The sequence below is a fragment of the Canis lupus genome, chromosome 25 (assembly GCF_011100685.1).
Source record: "Canis lupus familiaris isolate Mischka breed German Shepherd chromosome 25, alternate assembly UU_Cfam_GSD_1.0, whole genome shotgun sequence".
In the NCBI taxonomy this organism is placed as follows: Eukaryota; Metazoa; Chordata; class Mammalia; order Carnivora; family Canidae; genus Canis; species Canis lupus.
The window spans coordinates 6,107,770-6,134,003 of record NC_049246.1 but is presented as its reverse complement, the minus strand read 5'-3'; the positions used below and the strand labels follow the sequence as shown (position 1 = coordinate 6,134,003).

Genomic DNA, 26,234 nt, shown 5'->3' with positions numbered 1-26,234 from the left:
AGGTGGATAGGGGTGGGATACTGGACAGTCAGAACCTGACAAAAATTCACTAAAGTTGCATAGAAAAGTGAAGACCCAGAGAGATGGCAATACTAAGAAACTAAAAGTAGAAGCTGAATTCAAGAGTTAGAAGTCAGTTATTTATTGGCAGAGAAAAAATAAGCAGCAGAGAGAGAAGAGCTGAGTTCTGAGCAACTAAAATGGCCATTAGGTCACCTGCACCATTGCAGGCTCTCTAGAGGTAGCTGTGTTCTGGGAAGCGATGACTCATGTTCCAATTGCCCACGAGGACTGGGTTTATGCCAGATATGATATTTTTCTCTCCCTTTTTATTGCCATATCCATTTAAAATGAACTCATCAGTAGACAAAGACACCAGAATGTGTTCTTTTTTTAGCCTCTGAAGGAACAGACCAAACCCTGCTCTGGTAAGTTAATGAGGAAGTTAGGCAAAGATGAGCGCAAATGCTGGAAGTTTTCCAAACTATGTGGAGTCCTTGGTCCCAGTGGTCAAAGGAATTTCATCCCTAATCTCACGTGGAATGTCCATATCTTCCCTTCCTACACTAGGATCGCTACCCCGGGACCTCGTTTTAAGAGATGTGATGGAAGATAGTAATGGCTTGAGGATTGTTTCCACCAGTGATTCCCCAGCAGGCATGATTCGTCCAAAATAAGTCACTGGGCATGAAAGTGTCTACCCTAATATTTAGAGAAATTAAACGCCCCACTTTGATTTTTCAAAATGCAGACAACTATTGCTGTCTCAGAGGGCTAGATGCACTGGAAGTTTTCTCCAAAAACAAACTTCCCCTTAAACACCATCGGCTGTGAATCAGGAGTTGTAAAGTAGAGAGAACAATTAAAATCAATGACAGCATTTAGTTTCCTGCCAAGAGTAGCTTGCCCAGTTAACAAACTGCACTGAGCTGTCTTCAGTGCACCAAGAACACCCTGGGCTAGCTGGTGCTCAGCTGGGGACATGCTAATTGCTTTTATTAATGAGGAGAGCTCTCTTTTCTCCACTGATGTCTCTTGAACTTCCATCTCATGCTTGGTTGGTGAAGCATCACTACTACAAGTGTGAACCACAGTTACAATATTTTTCTCCTAATTGAGATCAGCAGAGCATAATTTGAAGGAGAAAGTAGGGGGAAAAGTTATATTTGAATTCCTAATGATTCTTTTCAATCATGAGCATTTTAGAGTATAAAATGAAGTGATTATCAAATGAATTTTAAAAACTACACGTCCCTTCAAGTTCTACACATTAGTACGAGGGGGTTAGATGCTAGCTTCAAAGTAAGAAGCACTGGATTTGGAGCCCAGAGACTAAGGTGCCTGTATCAGTTTCTCAGAGACATTTACAGTTCACTTGATATTACTGAACATTAACCTCTTACTTTCTTTGTGAAAAGGGGATAATCCAAGATCAGGCTCTCTTATAGCCCTCACAATAAAAAACAAAACCAAACCAAACCACAACAACAAAAATAAGCCCCAAAACTAGAATCTGAAATAGTGGGTGCTTACATACATTTACTATGCTTATCCTGCCAGAAGAGGTTCAATTACCAATAATTGAGTACATATTCTCCTACCATATGCCCACATCATGCTGGCCAAAAGTAGTTAGTTCATGTCCTTTTTCTTACCTTTGTCAACTGCTCATTATACAGAAAGAACAGCAGCTTGGTTAATAGAGCCACGGACAATTAGAGGAAGATGCTCACTTCTCCTGTTTCCAAGGACCAATACAATCCCAGATTGAACAGATTTTTTTGTCTTGAGGGGGGATTATTGTTCTCTTGATAACATTTTCCCTTCAAAAAAAAATTGCTTCTCCCACCACTTGGATAATAATAGGAGAGAGGAAAGCATTGTGTCTGGGAAAACTTTGCAGCTACAGGAGGGAGTGAACAAGGAGGAAGTAGAATAATAGAATGAAGAGGAAAAATAGGTAAAGAAGGATTGAAGAGAGAGAAGGCCGGGGGGGATGGAGAATAGGTGAGGAGCAACAAAGAAAATGACATTTCAGGAGAGAAACGCCAATTTAGCTAGAGAGATCAATGGACATTTGAGATCAACTTTAAAAACCACATTACAAAGATAATTTTTGGAATAAAGGTCAACCAATACACAGAGCTGTGCTAAATTTGTGTGTTGAGAGATGGTCTAGCTGAAACTCCTATTTATACAGCTTTAACATGTAGACCTAGTGATTTAATGCCCCTGTAATTATGTATATAATTGACACTCTTAGAATATTTTATTTATTCTCCCAGGGTCATGTTTATTACAGACTGTCTCATTTTAGAGTAATTTATGTCCTTGTCTGTCTCCTTTACCACTGGGTACAGTCTCCCAGGCCAGAGCCAGGTCTTATTCATTTCTGTATTATTCTTAGCACCTAGCACAGTATCTATCATGCAATAAAGGTTTAGTAAAAATCGAAATTGAAATGAATTATTTTAAGACTCTATTATGTCGTGTGTGTGTGCGCGTGTGTGTGCATGTACACTAAATTGTTCTGGAAAATTGCATTTTAGTTTTAACTTCCCAAGTTAAAAATATAATAATAGTGCACTAAAATACCAGGAGGAAAATTCTGATAATCTGTTCACTAAACAATGGCTGGGGAATAACTATCTATTCTTGATGGGGTCAATCTGTCCTCAGACTTAGGAAGTAAACAGAGGAAGTGCAAATTATGGAATTGATATAGAGGAATTGATATCCTCCTGGCAGATAGAGCAGATCTGAGAGAAGCATTGTGTATAGAAAATAAATACCATACAAGCCACAATTGTTGCTCCTTACCAATGATAAAACCTACTGGAGAAGAAGAAAAAGACAACTGAAATAATTCAGCAACTATATGGTGGAAATAAGTCATACATATCTTTACATAATGGGAATATTTTGGCAATAAGTGATAGAAGGCATTACAATTGTTCTCCACAACAAGACTAGTTCAGCACCATCCTCAATTTTTGTTTAGTTGTTTAGACCAGAAGGCTTCTAGTCTAAGTCTTCTTGATTAGTTACCACCACCCTGTTAGTGCTTGAAAATGTCCTCTAGCTCCAGAACCAGGGGACATGGTAGAGGCGGATAGGGCTATCAGCCAGTGGACATGGATCTGCCGAAAGCCCTTATGAATATACTGAAGTAGCATTTGAAAATAACTCATGGTCTCTCTTAATTGAGAGTAATGTACAAGTTCCTGACACAAACGATAAAACTGCTTCTCTCCTCTTTATCCATATGTGACAATTCTTCACTCAGACTGTGAATGTGTGTAAAGACCAGCGGGTGACACAATTGTGACTTTAGATGAATAGGTTGAAAGCTGAAAGACCAAGCTGGTCTAATGCACTTGGCATTTTGACTCCTGCTGTCTTTGCTTGCTCCAGCTCTTCAGGCTGAAGGCAGCTGTCATCTTCTCTTCACTATAAAGAGTTTCAATTCTCATTATTTTTATGGTGATTTTTGTGTTTTAGACTTAAAAATATCAGAAATGATTTCCATTGGAGGGACAACAGTTGAGATAAGGGGAAAAAAAGGATTCCTTTACTGTATGAACAGAGAAAGCTGTTTACATGAGGCATTGAATCAGAGGCTTTTAAAGTTTTCTTTACTTTTCTAAATTCAAATGAGGGTAGTAAAGCATCTGAGGATAAAAGGAGAGAGTGTCATAACGTTAATGAGGAATTATCTGTTCAGTGATTACTTTAGTAAATTGACTGTTCATATTTGAAGTTGTTCATGGTTGTGCTTATACTACTAGACAAAAAGACTGTCATGTCTAGGGTTTCATATTGAAAACTTGGAGGATGGGACACCTGGGTGGCTCAGAGGTTGAGTGCCTGCCTTCAGCTCAGGCCATGATCCTGTGATCCTGGGATGGAGTCCCACATCAGGCTCGCTGCATGGAGCCTGCCTCTCCCTCTGCCTCTGTCTCTGCCTGCCTCTCTCTCTGTGTCTCTTATGAATAAATAAATAAAATCTTAAAAAAAAAGAAACCTTGGGTGGCATAGTCCAGTTGTGTGAAGACTGTAAGGAAGATGGAAGGAAGGGAGAAGGAGAAAATAGAAGGGAGAGAGAGGAAAATAGCTGATTTTGAAATAAATAAGACTTTGGAATTCACAGGCTTTCTTTCTCAGTTTATTTAAATCTAGGAATGTAAATTTTGGGGAAAAAAACAAATTCATACTGTCAACTACTTACATACAGACACCTTTGACATCTGGTTTTATCTTCTCTGTCCCAAATCTTGTCATCATAACAGGAAACATGAGACTATAGAGACTATAGAGATAAAAGCTAAGAATGGGCTTTAGAACCAGCTTCATAGGTTTGAATATAATCATCCTCTTACCTCTTGGGTAAGTAAGGGAAAATTGCTAGTCTGTGCCTATTACTTCATTGATGCCTCAATTTCTTTATCTATAAATCTGGAATGTAACATCAGTACCCCATTAGACTGTTGCAAAGATTAAGTGCATTGATACATCTAAAGCATTTAGAACAGCCACTGGCATATAGCAGGTACTCAATAAATTAGACCTCCCCATTTCAGGGTTCGCTGATGTCTCCTTTGACCTCCTATCCACCACTCCTTTCAATTTGAGCAACTTACTTCCTGAACCCTTGGTCTTCTATTGGATACAGAATGACTCTGTTCCTAAACATTTAACATCTAATATTACTGAATCCAACCATATCTATTATCCTCCCTTGTGTTTCAAGTTATCAACTCCCTCTGTGTTATACCTTCTTTCCAGGGCAGAATCAACAATATGGTGGATCACTTGGACCACCTGCACATAAGCATTCCCCATTTCCTACATGTTTTTGAGAAGTTCACAATATGTTGAAAATAATTACTAACATGTGAAATTGCTAGAGAACACTGGGGTCCTAGAATTCCTTCATATCCTCCTTGGTTATACCTTTCTTAGCTCAGACCAACAATCTAACTTCTCTAAGCATAGCTATTGAGAAAATAATCACCACAGTGTTGATTTGTTATGGTCCTTCAAAGGTCTTGCTAATTTGTACAGTTCTTAATCCATCTTTGACCTGTCTCTGCATGTATTGGGTGATATCCTTCACTCCTGAGGTTTTTCTTACTATCTAAACACTTTGCTTCTCAAATGTGTAACTCTCGTCAGATCTATACCATCAACCTCCAGTGAGATTCCAGCTTTTCTATTGAGTTTCTCTGTCTGATTATGTTAAACTGAACACACTGTTTCACCCAACAAAAGAAAGGGCATGGTTGAGGTCAGAACTAATAATCTATGAATGGAAGTTGTATAAGATGGAGAATGAGGGATCCCTGGGTGGCCCAGCAGTTTAGTGCCTGCCTTTGGCCCCGGGTGTGATCCTGGAGTCCTGCATTGGGCTCCTGGCATGGAGCCTGCTTCTCCCTCTGCCTGTGTCTCTGCCTCCCTCTCTCTCTGTATCTCTCATGAATAAATAAATAAAATCTTAAAAAAAAAAAAGATGGAGAATGAGTAGAGAGCTAGGGCTTATCACTTCAATTCATCTGGGATGGCCTCAAAATTTTGACACTTGTCTTTTTGAGAGTTGGGGGTCTACGGCCCCTATTCTTGAATATGCACAGATTTTATGACTGCTTTGACCAATTAAATTTGGCAAATGTTAACACTGTGCCACATTCTGAGCCTAAACCTTAACTCATTGTCAACTTCTACTTCCTGAGTCTTAATCCTGTCTCTGTGAGTGTTGGCTCCACATAAGAACTCTACCACTCTATGACTGCCATGCTGGAGAGGCCACGTACATGTGATCCACTTGCCAGTTTTAGCTGAACCCAATCTCCTAACTATCCCCCTTGGGGTGCCAGACCTGTGAATGAAACCATCTTGGGCCCTTCTGAGGAGCCAGCCCATCCACCAATAGATCTGAGGGACCTCAGCCAGTGCTGTGTGGAGCAGAAGAATCAAGCACTGACCCACTAAACTGTGAAATGTAACAAATGACTTCAAGGCACTAAGTTTTGGAATTTGTTATATAACAATAAATAACTGACAACGTCATCCTCAGAGCTATTTAAAGGGCCTCTTGGGCTTGGACATAGTTTTCACCCATGAAACATTTTCCAGTTATCATAGCTCTTTCAAAAATAATCATAAGGGTGCCTGGGTAGCTCATTTGGTTAAGCAGTTGCCTCTTGATTTCAGCTCAGGTCATGATCTCAGAGTCCTGAGATTGAGTTCCGTGTTGGGCTCTGTGCTCAGTGGGGAGTCTGCTTGGGATTCTCTTTCTCCTCTCCCTATACACCTCCCCCCTCTCTGTTCTCTCTCTCTCTCTCAAATACATAAATAAATCCTAAAAAAAATCATAAACTCCATCATTGTTTTAAAAAAAACACAACACATAATTATATAAAATAAAAATTGAAGACTCTACCTTTATTTCTTACCTCCATTCCATTTCCCATCACAAAGTTAAGCACTGTAAAAAAAAAAAAAAAAAAACAAAAAAAACCAAAAAAAAGTTAACCACTGTTCCTAATAATGGATGTTAAGATTATTTCTAGATTTTTGTTAAATAAGATAGTGTTGGAATAGCTCTGGGCTTGTGTGAGTAGTCTCTGTAACTTTTAGATTCATAGAAGTTAAATTGTGAGGTCAATAGTATATGTAATTAAACCTGTGGCTCATAATATCAAATTGCCCTCTAAAAAAAAAATAAATAAAAGCCTTTACTCATTTATATTGTCACCAATAGTTACAGCTGTATCCATTTCTACAAACATCAGCCACTAATGGATATTGTCAATCATTTAAATTTTGTCACTATGAAAGTGGTAGAAGTGGTAACTCATTGTTTTGATATTTTTCTGTTTATTTGTAAAGTTTGTAGCATTTTTTGTATGATTATTACTACTTGGATTTCTTCAATGTTTTTACTATTTACAATCATTTTAAAAATTGTCCTATTAGGTTGTCTTTTTGCATTTATTGTTAATACTCTGAATATTAATTTGTAGTTTATGTGCTGCAAATATTTTTTTCTAGATTATGGCTTGCCTTTTATTTATTACTTTATTTATTCAAGAAATATTCATTGAACACTTAGTACCAGACATTTTTCTAGATATTAGGAATACAGCTATGAGTAAAACAAAGTTCTAATCTCTTGGAATTAGTACTTTTGTGTAGAAGATATACAAGGAATGAATAGCACATAGGTATAATGCTATATAAATGTTATAAAGAAAAATGTATTAGGGTAAGGGATGTAGAATGATATAGTGTGCTATTTTAGATAGAGAAGTCAGGAAGGTCATACAAGGACTGACATAAGCTAATATCTGGATTAAAAACATTCCAGGGCAGCCCTGGTGGCGCAGCGGTTTAGCGCCGCCTGCAGCCCGGGGTGTGATCCTGGAGACCCTGGATCAAGTCCCACATCAGGCTCTCTGTATGATGCCTGCTTCTCCCTCTGCCTGTGTCTCTGCCTCTCTCGCGCTCTCTCTGAATAAATAAATCTTTAAAAAAAAAAAAAAAATTCCAGTCGGGCAGCCCTGGTGGCTCAGAGGTTTAGCGCCGCCTTCAGCCCAGGGCCTGATCCTGGAGACACGGGATCCAGTCCCACATCTGGCTCCCTGCATGGAGCCTGCTTCTCCCTCTGCCTGTGTCTCTGCCTCTCTCTCTCTCTTCTCTCATGAAAAAATAAATAAATCTTAAAAAAAAAAATCCACTCTGAAGAAATAGAATGTACAAAGGCCAGGGCATGTGCATCAGGCAGGAGCATGATTGGAGTGCTCCAGAGACTATAAGAAGATCAATGTGGCTAGAGGATGTAAAGAAGAAGGAAGATAAGACACCAGCCTATAGAGACAGCCAGGGTTTAGAAAATTCAGGCCTTGTAAACTTTGGACTATAGATTTCATTTTATTGGGGAGAATGGAAACAATTCAGGGTTTGTTTTATAAGGCAGAGATGTAATCTGTGGTGAAGAGACTCTGGTGTGTGTGTGTGTGTGTGTGTGTGTGTGTGTATGAAAGAGGGTGTTGAGAAAAGTGATAGAAAGATCATGTGGTTGTTCATCATAACACGTAGTAGTTAATTTTCATCGTCCAGGCAAGAGGTGACTAAACCAGGGTTTTGGCACCAAGGGTAAAGAGAAGTCACCAGATTAAGGATATATTTTGAATGTAAAGCTGAAAAGAGAAGCTGATGGTTCAGATGTGGGATATGAAGACAAAAGGGAAAAGACAACTCCAAGGTACTTAGCCTAACCACTAGGTGAATGATGGAGCCCTTTGCTGAGATGGAGAAGTCTAGAGGGGAAAGCAAGGAATCACTTTTTACATGGTAGGTTTGAGAAGACTATTCAATATCTCACTGCTATATATAGCAGTGGGGTGGAATCTGGAGTTTACGGGGGAGGTGGTTGGAGGTGGCATGAGCCTATGAGTCATCAGGGTGTGATGGTATTTAAAGCCATGGAACTCTGTGGAAGTCAGTGTGGGCAGGGAAGTGAGGCTGTCCAAGACCAAGCCATAAGCCTCCAATATCCATGGGGAAGAGATTGGAGGAGGACCTATCCTGGGAGCCTGAGAAGTGACCAGTGAGGTGTGAGAAAATCCAGGAGCTGCAGAGTCCCAGAAGACAGGGGAAGCACCTAGAACAGTGCCTAGTGCATAGTACATGCTACATAACAATTAGCTGCTATATTATTTCTCTTTTTGAAACCCCATGATTGATCCCCAAGTGGTCTTCTGAGCTCAATTTCAAATAGGGCTGCATTCCATGACAGCTTTTTTCAATAGATTATGATAGGACATGTTAGACTCCATGATCAGATCATAAGAGATAGAGAAATAGAATAAGTTAGGATTTAGGAGAAATACCGTATTTGGCAAAGTAAAGGTCTTTGCTGACTTTGAGAAAAGAGATTTTAGTGGAGAGACAAAATTCTAAATGGATTGGACTCTGAAGAGAATAAGAGAAGGAGAAAAGTGTGCCAACTCCACTGTTGAGGAATTTTGCTCTAGAGAGGAACAGAGAAAGGGGCATTGTTAGAGGAAGATACAGGATCAAGGGAAGGTTGTTTTATTTTTATAAAACGGGAGATACTTTCCTAGGATGATTTCATGCTTTGGCAATGAGCCAATAGAGAATCTAAATTAGGAAGTAGGAGAGAGAGGACAATTCTAGAAATACAGTCCTTGGGTGGGTATGAAGCTACATTACACAGTGCCCAAATCTTACATAAGACTCTGGCCTTAGGTAAGAGCACAGATCCTTCGTCCATTTTTAGCAAGGTGCAACAAAGCAAACTCGTTTGCAGAATGGGTAGGCTAGTAGATACTTCAATGGGAGGACAAGGCAGTTTGATTCTGATGGATTTCTTTTTCTCAGAGAGATAGGAAGGTCATTAGTTAAAAATGAGAAAGAAGGAATAGATATTGGAGATTTCTAAATATAAAAAAATAAGTGAACTACTTGGCTTGGGCAATATGGCTTCAGTATGACACTTTCCAGGGCAGCCCAAAAGGGTCACTGGAGGTATGTGGTCATGTTAACATCAATCTGGTGTTTTTTATTCAGCCATTGTTATGTGTTTTTCTTCACCTATAGTGTTTACGTTGCTTTTGTTATCTTTGATCATCTTTAAGGTGTTTTATTTTCTCTTTGTGTAAGCACCTCAAATTTTCTATTTTTTTCTCTATAAATTCTGAGATTTGTATTTTTTAAAAAGTTTTTTTTTTTAACTTATTTCAGAGAGAGAGACAGAGAGAGAAGGAGAGAGAGTGATCATCAGCAGAGGGAAAGACAGAGGGAGGGAGAGAAACAGATTCCCTACTGAGCAAAAAGCCCAGTTTGGGACTCAATCCCTGGACTCTGGGATCATGACCTGAGCTGAAGGCAGACTCTGAGCCACCCAGGCACCCCAAATTCTGAGATTTCTATATTCTTTTTAAAAATATATTCCTGAGAAGCCTCTATGTCTACCCTAAAATTTTAATTCTTCACTATTTCTTCTAATATTTTCATGATAACTAATAGCATTTTCTTCTAGGTAGGTGTTTTGCATGCACATAACTGTCAAACTTCATTTTTCTCAAAATGGATAAGATGTCCCAACATCATTTTGCAAACATCTACCTTTTTTCTCCTAAATGCCGTATTTGTTCATATGCATGCATCTATTTTTGGACTTTCATTGTTGTTTTATTTATCACTTGTCCACTCCTGCCTTATTACCACATTGCTTTAATTACTATAGTATTTTTATTTTTATTTATTTATTTTATTTATTATTTTTTTTAAATTTTTATTTATTTACGATAGTCACACACAGAGAGAGAGAGAGAGAGAGGCAGAGACATAGGCAGAGGGAGAAGCAGGCTCCATGCACCAGGAGCCCGATGTGGGATTCGATCCCGGGTCTCCAGGATCGCACCCTGGGCCAAAGGCAGGCGCCAAACCGCTGCGCCACCCAGGGATCCCTACTATAGTATTTTTAAATATCTGATTGTAAAAGTTACCATTTCTTTCAAAAATTTCATGGCATACCTTGGGAATTTTTTCTTCCAGATAAAAATTATCTTCCAGGTGAATCTAATTTGATACAATAATCATCTTGCAAAACATTATTTAAAATCCTGAAGGGGTTTTGATTGGAATTAAATTGAATTTAAAGATTAATTTGGAGAGAATTAACATTTACAATCTGAGGACTTTTCACAGGGAAACCCATGATTCTCGATATTTATTTATTTATTTATTTGTTTGTTTGTTTGTTTTTATGTTCTTCAGGATGGTTTAATGAAGAAACTCTGTGGTATCTTAAAGGCATTTTCTGGCTCTGATACCATAAAAGAAAACTCATCTATTGTCTTCTACATGGCACCTTGAGCAAATTAGTCTCTTTATGCCATGCTTTCCTTATCTGTTAAGAAAGAATTGTTCTGGGAATAAAGGAGTTAGTACCTATGAAGGACTTAAAATATGCCTGGTGCTGCCATATTGAAGTCCTATAATCCCAAGTAGTCCTTTGTGCCCTGGCTACATCACACCATTGCCTTTCCACAAAGAAGTGTATGTGAGCTTTTGCACACATTGTTCCATGGTGTCTGAAGAATATAGTTTCCAGCTTCTGTAACACACAGGAGAGAGCTTAGTAGGTCAGGATACTGCTTTCAGAGAAATGAGAAAGATTTCTCACAGAAACACGCACAAAAAAATGTTAAAAAAATTAATTTGAAACCGCTTTACAGTTGGCTGTTTGTGTTTGGTACCATTGTTTTTAGATAATCTTTAAAAATATACATGTAAAAAACACAAATTTTAAATATTTTAAAGGCAGAGGGGTCTTTACAATAGATGAGTTGTCTGAATATCAGTATATTTATATACCTAACCAATGAAGTACATCCTTTGAACCAGCCATGAAAACACCTGACTTTAATTTCATATTTAACAACTGAAATTTATACCATATTGTGTTATTTTTACATTCGAAATCACTGCTTTCACACAAATAACAGAAATATCTGTTAATCACTGAGAAGAGGAAACCATGCCAAAACTACTTGGGATTGGTATATTTTTTACCTAACGGTTTTATTACCAGAACCAAAAGAACTGTGAGACTCTTCATCTGTTAAAATATATTTTTCTAGGAAGTATTAAATGTTAGTATCAGAGGTCTCTCACAGAAGCCTTTAATAAATGGATACATATATGTTACATGAAAAGTCTTCCCATATATTTTCTTTAAAAAACAGTTTTATTTATTATTTTATTTATTTATTTATTTATTTATTTATTTTTATTTTTTATTTTTTATTTTTATTTATTTTTTTTATTTATGATAGTCACAGAGAGAGAGAGAGAGAGGCAGAGACACAGGCAGAGGGAGAAGCAGGCTCCATGCACCGGGAGCCTGATGTGGGATTCGATCCCGGGTCTCCAGGATCGCGCCCTGGGCCAAAGGCAGGCGCCAAACCGCTGCGCCACTCAGGGATCCCAAAAAACAGAGTTTTAGACAAAAGTTTCAGAACATTCTAGGCTGGGTGCGAGGTGACACTCACTCTTACAAAGTGGCCACTGATTGGGGAGGAAGTGAAAAGAGGACAAAAAAAAGGAAACCTACCTCTATTCCCCTGTCTCTGTTTTTCTTTCTCTTTCCCCACTGAATTAGGGAATATATTTAATTATAGAACCCATGGGTTCTCCTTCATGTAAGTACCAGCATAGTAGCCCAAGGTGGGCAGTACCAGAGTGTTTCAAACCACTGACTCTGAGAGCCCGGGGATCATTTTTGTTGGCATGTTCTAACTTGCAGGAGTTCAACACATACTACCTGGCTAACTGTGCTAAGTGCTGAAAAGAGAGCCTTGGTCTCTGGAGAATGTCTTTAGAACATGGTAACTAGGGTACTAGGTCACTACAAAGCTACTCCTCAAAGTAAGTAAAACAGACAGAAGGGAAAATAGCCCATGTAATATTAATGCATATTGCACCGAAGAAAGAAATATGCTCCAGTTGCAGTGTCTCTATGACCTGCTGCCCTAAATTTACAAGCTTTTGGACTTACACACTTCCAAGGCATCAGGCTATGGTTTCTGCTCCTCTCTGGTGTTTATTTCTTAAAATAGTTGAACCTTTTGAAAGAGCAGAATCAACAAGATATATGAGAGTAAAAAACAAAACAAAGTGAAGTCCAAGGGCAGAAACTACTCTGATGGTTGTCTAGAAGATGGCCAACACCAGAAATTACAATGGGGGGAACTTCCCTGACCTCCCTTCTGGGTTTTCCAAGGTCTCAGGCATCAGAGGAGTCCTCCTTGTTACCCCAGGCAGTGAATCCTTTCACTACACACTAGAAGTGTGGTCTTTGAGGATTCTCAAAGAGCAGACTGATGAAGAAAGAGACCTCGGGAAACAGCACTACCAAACTTCCATCCCAACAGGGATCCAGAGCTCAGGCACAGTATGTAACTGTCTGGTACATTTACCTTTAAGCAAAATTAAATGTATTTGTCAAACTGAAAACTTATTATTGACTTAACCATTGTGAACAGCTTAAGCACCAACCTATGAATGATGATTTAAGGTAAAAATATAGTTGAGGAGACTCCAAAACGCATAATACTGCACCATGTAATAATGCAATACCCCATAAAGCCCAAACCGGGCATATGCTGCTCCAGAAAACTGGTGGGACTCTGAAAAGTGGAACTTACCAAGAAAAAATATTCCATTGAAATTGTCGTTTGACTGATGGTAGTGTACATCATTTTCTTTCAGCCTCTGTAATTTCCCTGTCGTTTAGTTTCTGAGAGAGCAATACCCGGCATATTTTGACAACTGTTCTATTCAGCTAGAGAATGACCATCATGGTCACATTTCCACTGCTGACTGTTTTGGGGTAGGACCTGGTCCTAGAAGAACTTTCCCCAGTAGGGTGCTACATGGACAGAGCAGAGGAGCAATGGCTTCTTAGGGAGAAAAAGCATGTCTAAGACAGAGCTCATCATTATAGAAATTAAACTGGTTTAGGGTTTATACTTCATGTGAATCTAGTCCTAAAACATAATCCACACAATTTTAGATTAAATTTATCCTCTAGTTTGCAAGGAATGAAAATATAAGTTATATAAGAGGTCATCTGCTTGCTCAAAGATGCCATCAGTTACTACTCTATTGTTTTCCTTTTTAGTTAAACTAATGAAGTTGAACGGTAAGCAACAGTGCCTACAAGAACTGGCACTTGACAAATAGTTGATTGCTTGACAGGAATAAGAGGAGGTCCACAGAGAAACTATGTACACAATGAAAACATTGATTAAAACCATATAGTCAGCCTGGAGTTTGTGGCTTTCTTAACAAGTGAATGCACCCCCTAAAATCAATTTCACTATATGGAAAATGTGGGTAAACATAACGCAGTCGAAAATAAGGATCTATACAATTATGGACAGAGAACCAATTCGAGAGAAATTGAAAGGTTAATGAGGGAAATGGGAAAAGATAAAGAAAAATGGGCAAAATATGACCTAGGAAGCTCCAAGGAATGGAGTGGGGCATGAGAAAAATGAGGTCTGAGGCAGAGAGTAGTTTTCCAGGTCAGCACTTGCTCTCTTCTTAAGGGTACCATTTTCATTCTGGAAAGGTCTCTTGGATGAGGGGAGTTTTTAAATGAAGGATTTGGAGAAAATCGTGAGACTGGCTGTCAGAGCAGAATATCATTCTCAGCAGCAGGGGAGAAAGGCTGCATGCTAAAAAGAAACACAGGGTGACTGAGAGAGGAGCCTGTGCATTAGGCTGGAAGGAAGCGATGAAGGAGGTGCGAGGGGGATGCTCTGTGGCAGTTAATACACAGCCGCCTCCGGGGAGGCAGGCCTAACAATAACCACGTCGAAACACAATTCAGTATCTAGAGGGAAAGATGTTGTGAGGAATTTAAATCAAATAAAAATAAAGATCATCAAAGCATAGAGAGAATAAGGATGCTAAAATAAGAAAGGGTGTCCTAACTCTACCTCCTGCACTGTATCATCATTTGTACTCTAAACACATTGTGACCAAGGGGACCACCCACAACTTTCGTGTTTCCAGAAATAGCAGCAGGTGATGCAACTTCCCCATCAGGACTAGATATTTTTATCTTTCTGTCATCCTTAAGGAAAAAAATAAAAATAATCATGGCTTGTGTTGTCAAGTGCCTCCTATTTGGCAGGCACTGTTCTGAGCACTTCACGCATGAACTTCTGCTATCCTCGGAACAGCTCTGTGCTATATATAATTATCCCCATTTTTTGGGTGGGGAAAAGGAGGAACAGAAAAGTAACTCTCCCAGAGTCACACAATTAGTAAGCAGAGAAGCCTGGATGCAAACCCAGGTAACTGATTCTAGAGTCTACGTTCATGAGCCATCCACGCTGTTATCTCCTGAGAATACCAGCACCATAGCTGCATGTGACCTTGGGCAAGCTTGCACTGCCTTCCGAAGACCACACAGGACACATAGATGCAGCTGGAGTTGTTTCTATGAGGTACACAATGTAGACACAGGAATGAACATGCTTGTTCCCAGGACCTCGGAGGAATCTAGCTTATGTGTTGTTCATATTTGGTTCATTTATGAGAACTCAAACCTATTCCTAGTTCTCAGAGAAATTTTTATTGTCATCTCATGTCTTTTTCCAAATGTGAGTACCTGGTAGGCTCTGTATGAATCCTAGTTGGCTATCAGATTTAACTTTTAAAATAAGACCATCTCTCAGATTCCTAAGATAGCTTACCCAAGTGATCAGGGATATATACTCTTGTCTGTGAGGGTTAGACCTTAAACTTATCTGGGTTTTTTAATTATTGTCATTTTTCCCCCTAAAGCATGATATTGGGTTTCTGGATCTGCAAATTTGTAGAATGTGTTCCTCCGTGTTTGTCCTTTTCTGAGCAATGCCATCTATTGCTGATTTACAAGGGTCATATTCATCTCAGAGTATTGGCAGTACAATAGATGAGGGTTATAAAGGTGGCAGAGGGGAAGAATAATAGGATTTGTGCGAACTGAAAAAAATACATAAATACGTTTTTGGAATAGAGAAAGGATATCTGAGTAAATTAGTTATGAAAGATCCTACTCTTTCACAAGAGGGAAAAATGCTGATGCTGAGAGGGATGCATTTTCTTTTATTTTTTATTTATTTATGATAGTCACAGAGAGAGAGAGAGAGGCAGAGACACAGGCAGAGGGAGAAGCAGGCTCCATGCACCGAGAGCCCGACGTGGGACTCGATCCCGGGTCTCCAGGATCGCACCCTGGGCCAAAGGCAGGCGCCAAACCACTACACCACCCAGGGATCCCAAATTCTTTTAATAATTTGGTAGAGGTCCTCCTGCTGAAGGCAATATGCACTGCTGAATGGCGTTTCCTATTCTCCAGCCCTCAATCCATCCTCGTTGTGATAATTTTGGAATACAATGTAGCATCTTTTTTCTTGGCTCCAATAAATTGCTGCGTTTGCTGCTAATCTTCTTTAACAAGAGTCCTTATCCTTTTATAAAAACGGACTTCTGAGTATAATAGGCCGTCTAAGCCCCTAAAGTTATATCTTGGGTTGAGGAAAGAGAAAGACTTACAAATGAGGCAATAAAAAATAAATTACACAACATTAAATTTACTAAGTAAGCAAGATAATAGAGTCTGAAAGCCAAAGGTGCTGAGTGAGCAAGCTTCCAGTCCATTCAGATCTCAGCTTCGATGTGACCTGCATGCTAATCCCACTGCGTGGAAGATGCATTGTTGAGATGGCCTTCATTATTGGCATTAGTTATTTAGTTTGTATGATATTTTTCATTACTAACCTTCTTTTTTCCAAAGTCTATAACCGAGTGGTAAAAATTTATATCTTCTGTTATTTTTAAAGGACCAAATTTGGCATACAAATCCTAGGGCTTAAAATGGAATTTTATTTGAGGAGAAAATTGGGCTGCATTTGAGTGAAACTCTATTAAATATTACACAAGGTTACTAGCTTAACTGTTAAATCTAAGGATAAGAAAAACAGTTACTACCATGGAGAATAGTATTTTTATTTCTGTGTGCACAATACAAACAGACTGGCAACTATGTAAAAATACTGATCTGGCAATTTGGGAGCCCCAGAAGATTCAATTCCTTTTTGGGCACTCAGGGAAGATATTTCTGGGGATAAGGGATCTAGAGTAAAGCCTTATAGTATACTCTTCATGTTAAAAAAAAAAAAAAAAAGCCAGTAGCCTTATAAATGTGAACAGCCTCTAAGCAAAAAAAGAGATGAGATAGATCTCATGACTTGATTGGTACCTAAAGATTTAGGTCAGTGCAGGCATGCTCATTGCTCGTGTGCTTCCAGGGAACAAACTTGTGTGGTGTGGCCTTTCCGCAGGCTCTTGATGTCATTACTGAACATCAGGTCATTGACTGAAGATAGCATTTCTCAACATTTTAAAGCTCATGCCCCCTTTAGGTACACTTGACAATCTTGTCATTCCCCCAGGACTCTTGTTTCCCCCACAGTGCTCTGGGTTGAGTCATGTTAAAATGGAAATACAATGGCCACACCAACACAAGACTTCTCATGTAGTTACTTCTTAAGGAAGTAGTGGGTGCCTGTCCACCCCCTTGCTCGTGCTTTCTCTCTCTCTTTCTCTCTTTCTCTCTTTGTCTCTCTCTCAAATAACAAAAGAAAACCTTAAAAAAAAAGGAATTCTGGCTAATTCGGGGTACCTGGGTGGCACAATCCATTAAGCATCCAATCTTAATTTTGGCTCAGGGCATAATCTCAGGGTTGTGAGATTGAGTCCCATGTCAGGCTCTGTACTGGGTGTGGAGCATGGAGACTGCTTAAGATTCTCTCTCTCTCCCTCTTCCTTCACCCCAGCTCCTCCACCCACCCACTAATATGTGCTCTCTTTTTCTAAAAACAAACAAACAAACAAACAAAGGATTCTGGACAATTGGGAAAGATTTCAATAGAAGGCCATTTTCTTCATTTCTTCATGTGATCTTACTTAGATCGCAAGCACTTAAGTGGAAATCTGTTAATGAACAACTTTCATTATTCAAAGCTTGCTACAACTAAAATCTTAAGCTATCTAGATGTCTATGACCTATTAACACAAAAAGCCCCACTTGGGATTCTTTGCTCAGTGGGGACTCTGCTCCTCTCTCTCCCTTTGCTCCTTCCCCAGCTTGTGCTCTCCTTTCTCTCACTCCTTCTCTCAAAAAAATAAATAAAATCTAAAAGAAAAAAAAAGAGTCTCAAATAGAACAGACCACCCCCAACCACACACTGATCCACACTCAACCAGCTCTGCTTGATTTCCCCATATTAGTTTTAGTATCATTAATTCACCATATCAGGTCTTCAAACTGAGTCAGTTTTGATTCTGGTTCTCCCATGCCCCACATCACAAAATCTCTAGGATGAATTCATTTTACTCAAGAAATATCAAACTGACCCATCCCCTCAGCTTCTTCTCCATGTCAAGTCCACATCAGCTTTTTCTGGGACCAGGCATGATAGACTGTACTACTAGTCACTTCTTAGTAAGGAGTAGGTAACATGTTTTCCGACTCTTGCTGTACTGGATGCCCCTCTGTGGAGGCCATGGTATACCTGGGCTGTACCGTTATGGTGCCCCCAACCTGCCTTGCACTGATCATGCCCCTGCCTTGCTCCTCTGTTCTGTTCTGGGTTGCGGTGGGGGTACGAGGGGTTCTATTTACAGGTGTGTACTATGCTTGTCACATGAAAATCCTTCCCTTGTGCCTTAAGGCAGCCGCTGAGCTGCCTTTTCATGTGGCAAATTTGTATTCATTACTCTAGTCCGTGTTAAATGCTATGATTTTCTTGCTTCTCTTACCCATATATTGAATAGAACACAGCACAGTAAATTATAAGAAGTTACTTGAACAATTTGAACACAGTAGGATACAAACAGAAAGTAACTTGATTTTTTGGTCATTACTGTCTTTTAAACTTGTACTTTTGGATAGGCTGTTATCCTCTGTTCCTTTGTGTAGTCTTGGGGGGTTCCTATAGCTTTTCCACCCCTTCTCAGTATTAACAAATGACACACTTGCAGAAACTAAAAGTGTAGACAAATCTACTCTCAATAATTGTGTCACATGGGGGATTGGAATTGTGCAGCAAGGACATGGGTGATTGGTTTCTTTTCTCTTCTTTGTTTTTCCTTCTCTTTTACTTGCTAACTACTGATTTTGGTGTAGGGAGCACGTGGTAATTAATGCAGGTGACAGTAGTGAATTCAGAAAGAAGTTCCAGTTTACATGGCTAATGTGGTTGTATTCTGGGGTCAAGTTCAATTGTGCATGTCCAATGACCAAATGTTGTCTCTGTCTTATATGGGGATTTGGTAGAGTCTTCAGAAAACTCCCTTGCCCTCATTATCCAGGCCACCTCATTATCATTTCCTGAATGAGCTAAGCTTCTTTCCAGCTGGCTATGAATGGCTCCCTTTCATTCCCACCTTCTGGCCATCCAAGTGGCAGGACCTTACACTGATGATCACCTTGCTTCACAAATGATCAACTCAACAGAATTTATTTTTAAAACAAAATTTTAATTTTAGAGTGGTTCTAGTTTTCAAGGTACACTTGAAAAGTGTACCAAGGTAATACAGAGTTCCCATATAAAAAAAGTTGCCAAGGTAATACAGAGTTCCCATATATCTCACTTCTGGTTTCCCCTATGTTAACCTCTTGCATTAGTATGATACATTTGATACAACTAATGGACCAGTATTTATATTTTAATGTTAACTAAAAGCTATACTTTATTCAGAGTTCCTTATTTTTAGAAATCTAATGTCCTTTTCCTATTCCAGGATCTCACCCAGGATACCACATTACTTTTGTTTCTGCCTCCTTCGGCCTCTCTTAGCTGTGACAGTTTCTCAGGCTTTTCTTGGTTTTGACAAGCTTGACAGATTTTGACAAGTATTGGTCAGGTATTTTGTAGAATGTCCTTAATTTAGATTTGTCTGATGTTCCTTTAAACTTATACTGGAATTATGGGCTTGGGGGAGGGAGACTGCCGAGGTAAATTGCCATTCTTATCACATTATATCCAGAGTGCATACTACTAACAGGACACTACTATTGATGTTGACCTTGATCACCTGGCTGCAGTAGTGTTTGTCAGGTTTTTGCATTAGAAAGTTACTTTTTATGTTTCCCCCTTTCCACACTGTACTCTTTGGAAGGAAGTCACTATTCGCAGACCATACTGAAGGAGTGGGGCTTGAAGGGTCATGTTCCATTACCTTGAGGACAGAGTAGCTACAGAAGCTATTTGAAATTCTTCTGCCTGGGGGATTTGTCTAGTCCCATTATTTGTTTATGTATCCAATCATTTATTTATATCACTATGGACTTGTGAATAATTATTTTATATTTGGGGTTGCAATCCAGCAGACTTATTTTAAGACAACTCCAGTGTAGGAGACTTTTCCAAGTTCATTTGATCCAGAAGAAAACATTCATCTTTGCCCCAGTAAGCCATGGAAATGTAGGCCATCCAAAAAATAGGCTTTTACTTCTGTTTGGGCTTCTCTAGCCAACCTTGCACCTTTCACTTCTCAGGTATATGTCAGGGCATAAGTTTCTACTTCTCCCATCTCCAGGAGACATCTATCAAGTAGATTCTTGAAATCTCCCTCATTTGGCCAATATTCTCAGATGATTCTAAAGCAACTCTTGTTATTGGCTTCTCTGATCCATTCCCTAGCCTAAATTTAAACAGTCTTAAAGGGACAGGAGAGCTGAGAATTACCAGAGCAATTTTATATATGCTTAGCCTCTTCAGTGTAAGGGGTCAGTTATTTATCATTCTCCAAATTTGGAGCCTCTGCCCCCAAAACTGTAGGAGTACTTGTATTTAGTATCCTGTTATACTGTCATAGTTTAATGCTTCTCAGTATAGCCCTGGACCAGCAGCATCAGCATTACCGGGGAATTATTTGGAAATGCAAATTCTTAGACCCCATCCAAGACCCACTGGATCAAAAATTCTGGGGCTGAGGCCCCACAATCTGGGTTTTATCAAATCTGACATCTGATGCTGATGCAAGCTGAAGTTTGAGGATCACTGTGGCCATGTGTTCTCACCCCCCAAGTTGATCATAAGCTCTCTTAGGACCACCAACCAGTGAAGCACATAACTTGACACAGGGCAGGAACTCAAATGATGAGCTACAATTTTGTTCTACATTTTTTTCTGTTATTAAAAATGTGTCATCTTATTTTCTGAGGGTATTATTAGCTCTTTGCTGTTGCTAGGCTGGGCTCTGGGTACCTCCCCATCGCCTAGGAGTACCCTCAATTCTGCCCATAACTTTTATTAAAATATTTTTATTATAATATTAAAATGAGGTGTGCCATCTGTTTCCTGTCAGAATGCTGATGGATACCATGCCTTAAGAGCATATTCATTTTGTACCACAAAAGGAATGCTTATTACAAAGAAGAAAATTGCTGATGGTATATTTTTAAGGCTTTGGTTATTTGAGGGTAAAGAACTTCCCGATGCCATTCTAAAGAAATAGCTGCGTTTATTTTCTATGCTCTGTGTGCCAGAACTGTCCCAGGCCATTATGCCTTGCCTATTTAATTCTCACAATGATAATCATGAGGTTTTATTATTTCAATTTTACTGGAAATCTAAGCTCAGAGCAGTTGTGACTTGTATCTGATCCCAAAGCTGGAAGGTAGAAGAGCAGGGACTGGAGCATCTGTCTGATGATCAAGTTAGTGTCATTAAGCCCCCGTAGGCCCCAAGCATTATCCCTTTGTACATGTGACCCCACAAACACTACACAGGAATGGGGTTGCTGGTCGGGCCAGTCAGGAGGCAGAAGACAAAACACTGGAGATTCCTTGAAGGTAGCTTCGCAGACAATAGAAGAGAACTCTGGGGGGTCTGACAGGGTCACAGCGAAGGATGGGGCAGGAGAGACATAAAAATTCAAGGTGAAAGGCATAGGCATCACAAAAAGTGTGTGGCTTGCAAAGATTAGGCCATGAAACCAGAAGAAAATTGTACGGTATTGATAGATGAAGAAAAAGGGCAAAAAATAGATCATATTGCAACTAAATGTCACTGAGAAGAGGCAGTTAGGGGAGACAAAGACAAGGATGGTACAGGTTAACATTTGGAGAGTGAGTGAGATTAAGCTAACTTGTCAACTCTCCTTGCTAGGGGCTCTTCTGGCCTTTTTACCGTTGGGTAGAAGGTGGCAGTCACTGGAATATGGCTCAATAGCATGTCCAGGGAAGCAATGCTTTAACCATTATTATGCTAACTATGACACTTCCCCTGGGTATAAATGACAACCCTCCAAATGGGCACAGTGGATCTCAAATCAAAGTCTACACTGAATGCAGCAAGCCTTTGCCTTCTGTAAACAGTATCAATAAGAATATGCCTGGCAAAGAGCCTATTCCTGAGTGGTTCATCTAGTCATCATAAATAATGCCTATTGAATAAATGGGAATGTGAATTGTGGCTAGAATAAGATGTCCCCTTCCTCAGCACAGGAGCCAGAAATGGTGACAGTTCACCCTAACTGTGTGCCCTGTGCCAGGCATGCCATGGTACATAAACCCAGTGGAGCTTATCACACTCTGCAGCAGAGGGGTCAAACAATATAGAAGCAAACTTCCCAACTGTGGTAAGTGCCATAAAAGAAATAAACAAGATAGGATGGAGAATAATATGGTGGTCAAAGCCCCCTGAAGAAGAAACATTTGCGCACAGGCCTAAAGGATTCCAAGACAAAGACAAAATTCAACATTCAAAATACACAAGCAAAGCTTTTCAGGTGGAGAGCTCAGTCAGGGCATAGACCTTAAGTTGAGAATGCTCTTGGTACCTTCCGGTGTGTATGCCAGGCACAGAGTGCATGAGGGGAAGGGCAGGAAATGACACTAGAAAGAAGTGTCAGTTTGAGACCCTGTATGAGTCTGTGGAGCCCTAGATCTCTCAACTCCACGATTATATGATTCCATCCAAACTGTCGGCCTCTAAAAAAAAAAAAAAAAAAAAAATTGAAGGTGGATGCAACTTTCCTTTCTTTGCTGAGAATCAGTTCCCTCATGCTCCTGGCAGGCTGTCCAGAGCCTTGGCAGGTGCAGGTTCCCTTGACTTTGTAAATGGGCAGCCTGTAGTCAAGAATTTCCAAATGTGATTAAAATGAAACTGCCATTGAAATCAGGTTTGGCTGCCTGTCTCTCTGGTACTCAGAAAGAAGAGCCCCTCCTGGACCTGGCAGGCAAACTTAGTGACATTGTTTGGAATACATTTAGGAAGGGCTGCCAGGTAGACAGGAGATTTCAATAACCGTGCAGCCAAATTAGTAATTAGAGGGACTGGGGACTGGGGATGCACCGTGGAAAACCCTATGACCTCTCGATAGTTGAAGTCATTGAGATAAATGAGCTCCAAAAACAGTGCTTCATTTTCGAAAGCAGACATACTTTATGATTAACTCCTTATGAGGCTGGCTGAACACTGTTCATTGAAATCAGAAAATAATAAGTTCTTAATAGTTCTTTTGGCCAGTTTATCCCTTGAACAGTTCAAGGGAGGAAGGATCAGCCCCAGATGTTCTATATCAGTAGAGAACTACAGATAAAATACATTTTCCTGGATGGTTTCAGTTTGAATCCAAGGCCAGCAGACCAAATCTCTACAATTTCCTCTCTCCATGGTTACTTGCCTCATGGAAGAGATGGTTCCAGAACGATAAACAAAAGTAATGCTTTAAGTAAACGGACTGTACCTGCTTGTGAGAGTAATGAGGATCCACAGCCAACACGGCAGCAGCACTCTTCCTCTGTGGCTTGTTTTAATTGAAACTGATGGAGCTGGGGAGCTGACTGGGTTTTGCATAAATCATCATCGGTAATACACTTTCAAGGGTAATCACAACATTAATATACCAAGCAGGAAGTGAAATAATTAAAATTTAGCACATTGCAGTATTGAAGTTTCCAAAATTAATCTAAAGCACCTTTCCTTAGTACAAATGAGTAATCGCTTCAATCCACAGAAAGGGACATTCAAAGAAATACTACATTACATACACCATCAGCAACAAAAAAAATTTCCACTTTTCTTCCTACATTGCAATCATCTGCATATATTTTAATTGCTTTTCCTGACTTCTCTGGTGGTGCTAGGCATTTTAAAACATTCGTTCTACCTGCCTTTAAGCTAAATATGTGGCATAAAGCCATATAAAATAAAAATCCTATAAATGCGGGGGTGTTGGAGAGAAAAATTGTTCCCATATGACTCTTAGGAAGGTAATTCCAGCCTGGAGAGTGAATGTGGATATGTACGGTGGGGAGAAACCTGTGGTGATGAGCATCTCATTTCAATATATCTCTATAAAAGGTAATAAAATACCCAAGCTGGATACCATAGTGAGCCACAGGAGTAAGCTACTCAGTGGCACTAAATGACTCACTTGTCCTGATAAAGCAAGTATCTTTAATGCCTCATGTCTGACAAGAGAAAATCAGCATGAAAGCTCCCTGTTGTATTATCTCACATGCAGACAGCTGGAGAAAGCAATATTTTGCAGGGGGACCACACGCCAGTGTTCTCAGACTAGGAGTACCCTGACCTAGTACAGGTACAAGAACAGCAGCCATGGCACGTCCTTTCACCAGGATGTTGGGAAGGGGCTTCCTCCCATGGGCAAGATTACTGGTACCCAGACAGCATCTCAGGAAAAAGCTACCCCACCCCAGAACTGCAAAGTAGGTAAAGTTGGTTTTGGGGTCTCCCAAGTCACTTCGATGTTGCTTCTTTTCTCCTCAATATCACACCTTCCACAGGGAGTTAGCAATTTCCCAGTGTCTGGAGAGAAGAAGAGGTAATGAGTTACCATCACCGTTGCAAGGATTACTTGAGCAGGGAATTTCATCTAGACTTTGTTGATGAGAGGAGCTCCAACGGTGACTTTTGTTGTTTGTTGTTCTACCTGGTAGTTCGGCCTTTTCCGAGCAAAACTTGGATTGTTCTTTTCCAAAACCCTTGTATCACACCTGCCACGCCCTTGTACATTCCTCCTAGCGAATAGTCTGTGGCCTCTTGGCATTAAGTACCCAGAAGCACTTAGGGTTATCTGCACTGGAGACTTACTTTTACCTCTTCTTCCAGATCATCTATGAGAGTTGAATTATGTTGGTCCTTACATCTTTCCCGGACAGACTTCACTCTGATACTTACGCATCCCGAGAAGCCTTGGTGTGTTCTTAGTAAAGTTCTTCTTAGAGGTCAGGTTCAAAGAGAAAGAGGAATTTTGAATGGCAGCATTTTGGACGCTAGAGAAGGGGAATTGGCAGCGAGGGATGGGATAGTGTCTCCAATGTCTCTTACATCAAGTTATTTAAATCGTGCTTCCAATGCTGCCTGTCTGGTGAAGCCAGTTCTGACGACTTACCATTTGAAGCAGACACTGCCATCTTCTACATTGCGAAATCCTCTGGTGGCTTTGGTTACCTTCAAGTGATGGGATACATGAAGATACAAGCAGAGTAAGGAGATCTGTCAGGTAAAGTCAGGATCTAAGGATCACCTGGCCAATGAGAATTCCCAGTAAACCATGATCAAAATAACTGCTCCATTTGGAAAATAATAAGAGCCCCATCAGATCATCTTATTGCTTCTTTGAATGGATACTCTTGCATGTTCTAAGTGCAACTCTTTCTGTTCCTACCAGAGAACCCAAATGCAAACAAGTCCCACTGAAATTCTGTTGGCACAATCTAAGCACACATGGATGCCGGTATCCTTGATGGAAACTTCAGCATCTTTAAATATCTCTCTGAGTCGTACCTGGTACATATCCAAAAGCTTTTGCTACTGTTAAATCTCCTGCCTCAACTTCCTGGGATTTTCAGGGAGGAGAAAAATTGAGGTGCCATCAATTCACATCAAGTCAACATATATTGATTAAATGTCTACTAAGAGGGGAAAATGAAAAGGAGAAAGCAGAGAAGAAAGAGGTGAAAGGGAAGCACAGAAGAGAGGAAGAAGAGAAATAGAAACACAAGCAAAAGAAGGAGGAGGGGAAAGAGGAGGGTAAGAGGGCAGAGGAAGGAGGAGCAGAGCAGAGAGAGGGGGAAAGGCAAGAACAGGAAGGAGAAGAAACCAAAGTCAAAACTATGCTCTGCTTCACTAGGCAACATCACTGTAACCATCTTCCCTGTCACCCTCACACACTTGCCTGTCACCACTTACCCTCCACTCCTATAGTGATGCCTCTTCATCACACTCATGAACACATTAGAGAAGCTATGGTATTTCTAAAACTTGCATCATTTGGTCCCAAAGTGGCCAACTGTCAGAGTGGTTTTAAGCAAGGGTCTGGTCACTGCTCCTCCAGGAAATGTGCAAAGTGTCCTGTTTGTAAATTACCATGATGATATAGCAAGAGTCATTTTCTTCCAGATTTTATTTTGGTTTTGAACACATTGAATTTTGATAACTTTGTCATCAAGCATAATTTTAAAAATAACATAATTATGGAGTACATAGCACAGGTGAAATGTAATTATTTGGACTCCCAGGAAATGAGCTCTTATGAGCAAAGTAGCAACTTGAAGGAGGATGAGAAAACCATGTGTCATCCTCCTCTGATTGAGGGGTGCTGCCATC

General features: G+C 39.9%; 1 long non-coding RNA gene across 1 annotated transcript in view; it reads right to left on the bottom strand.

Annotated features, from left to right (window-relative positions):
• LOC111092361 overlaps positions 1-23,403 on the bottom strand; it is an 80,333-nt gene extending 56,930 nt beyond the window's left edge. Inside the window, exons 1-2 of the long non-coding RNA XR_005378347.1 lie at positions 23,347-23,403; positions 6,453-6,484 (exon numbers count right to left, since the gene is read on the bottom strand). This is a non-coding gene — a long non-coding RNA (uncharacterized LOC111092361). The remainder of the gene's footprint in view (positions 1-6,452; positions 6,485-23,346) is intronic.
• Positions 23,404-26,234: the final 2,831 nt, after the last annotated feature.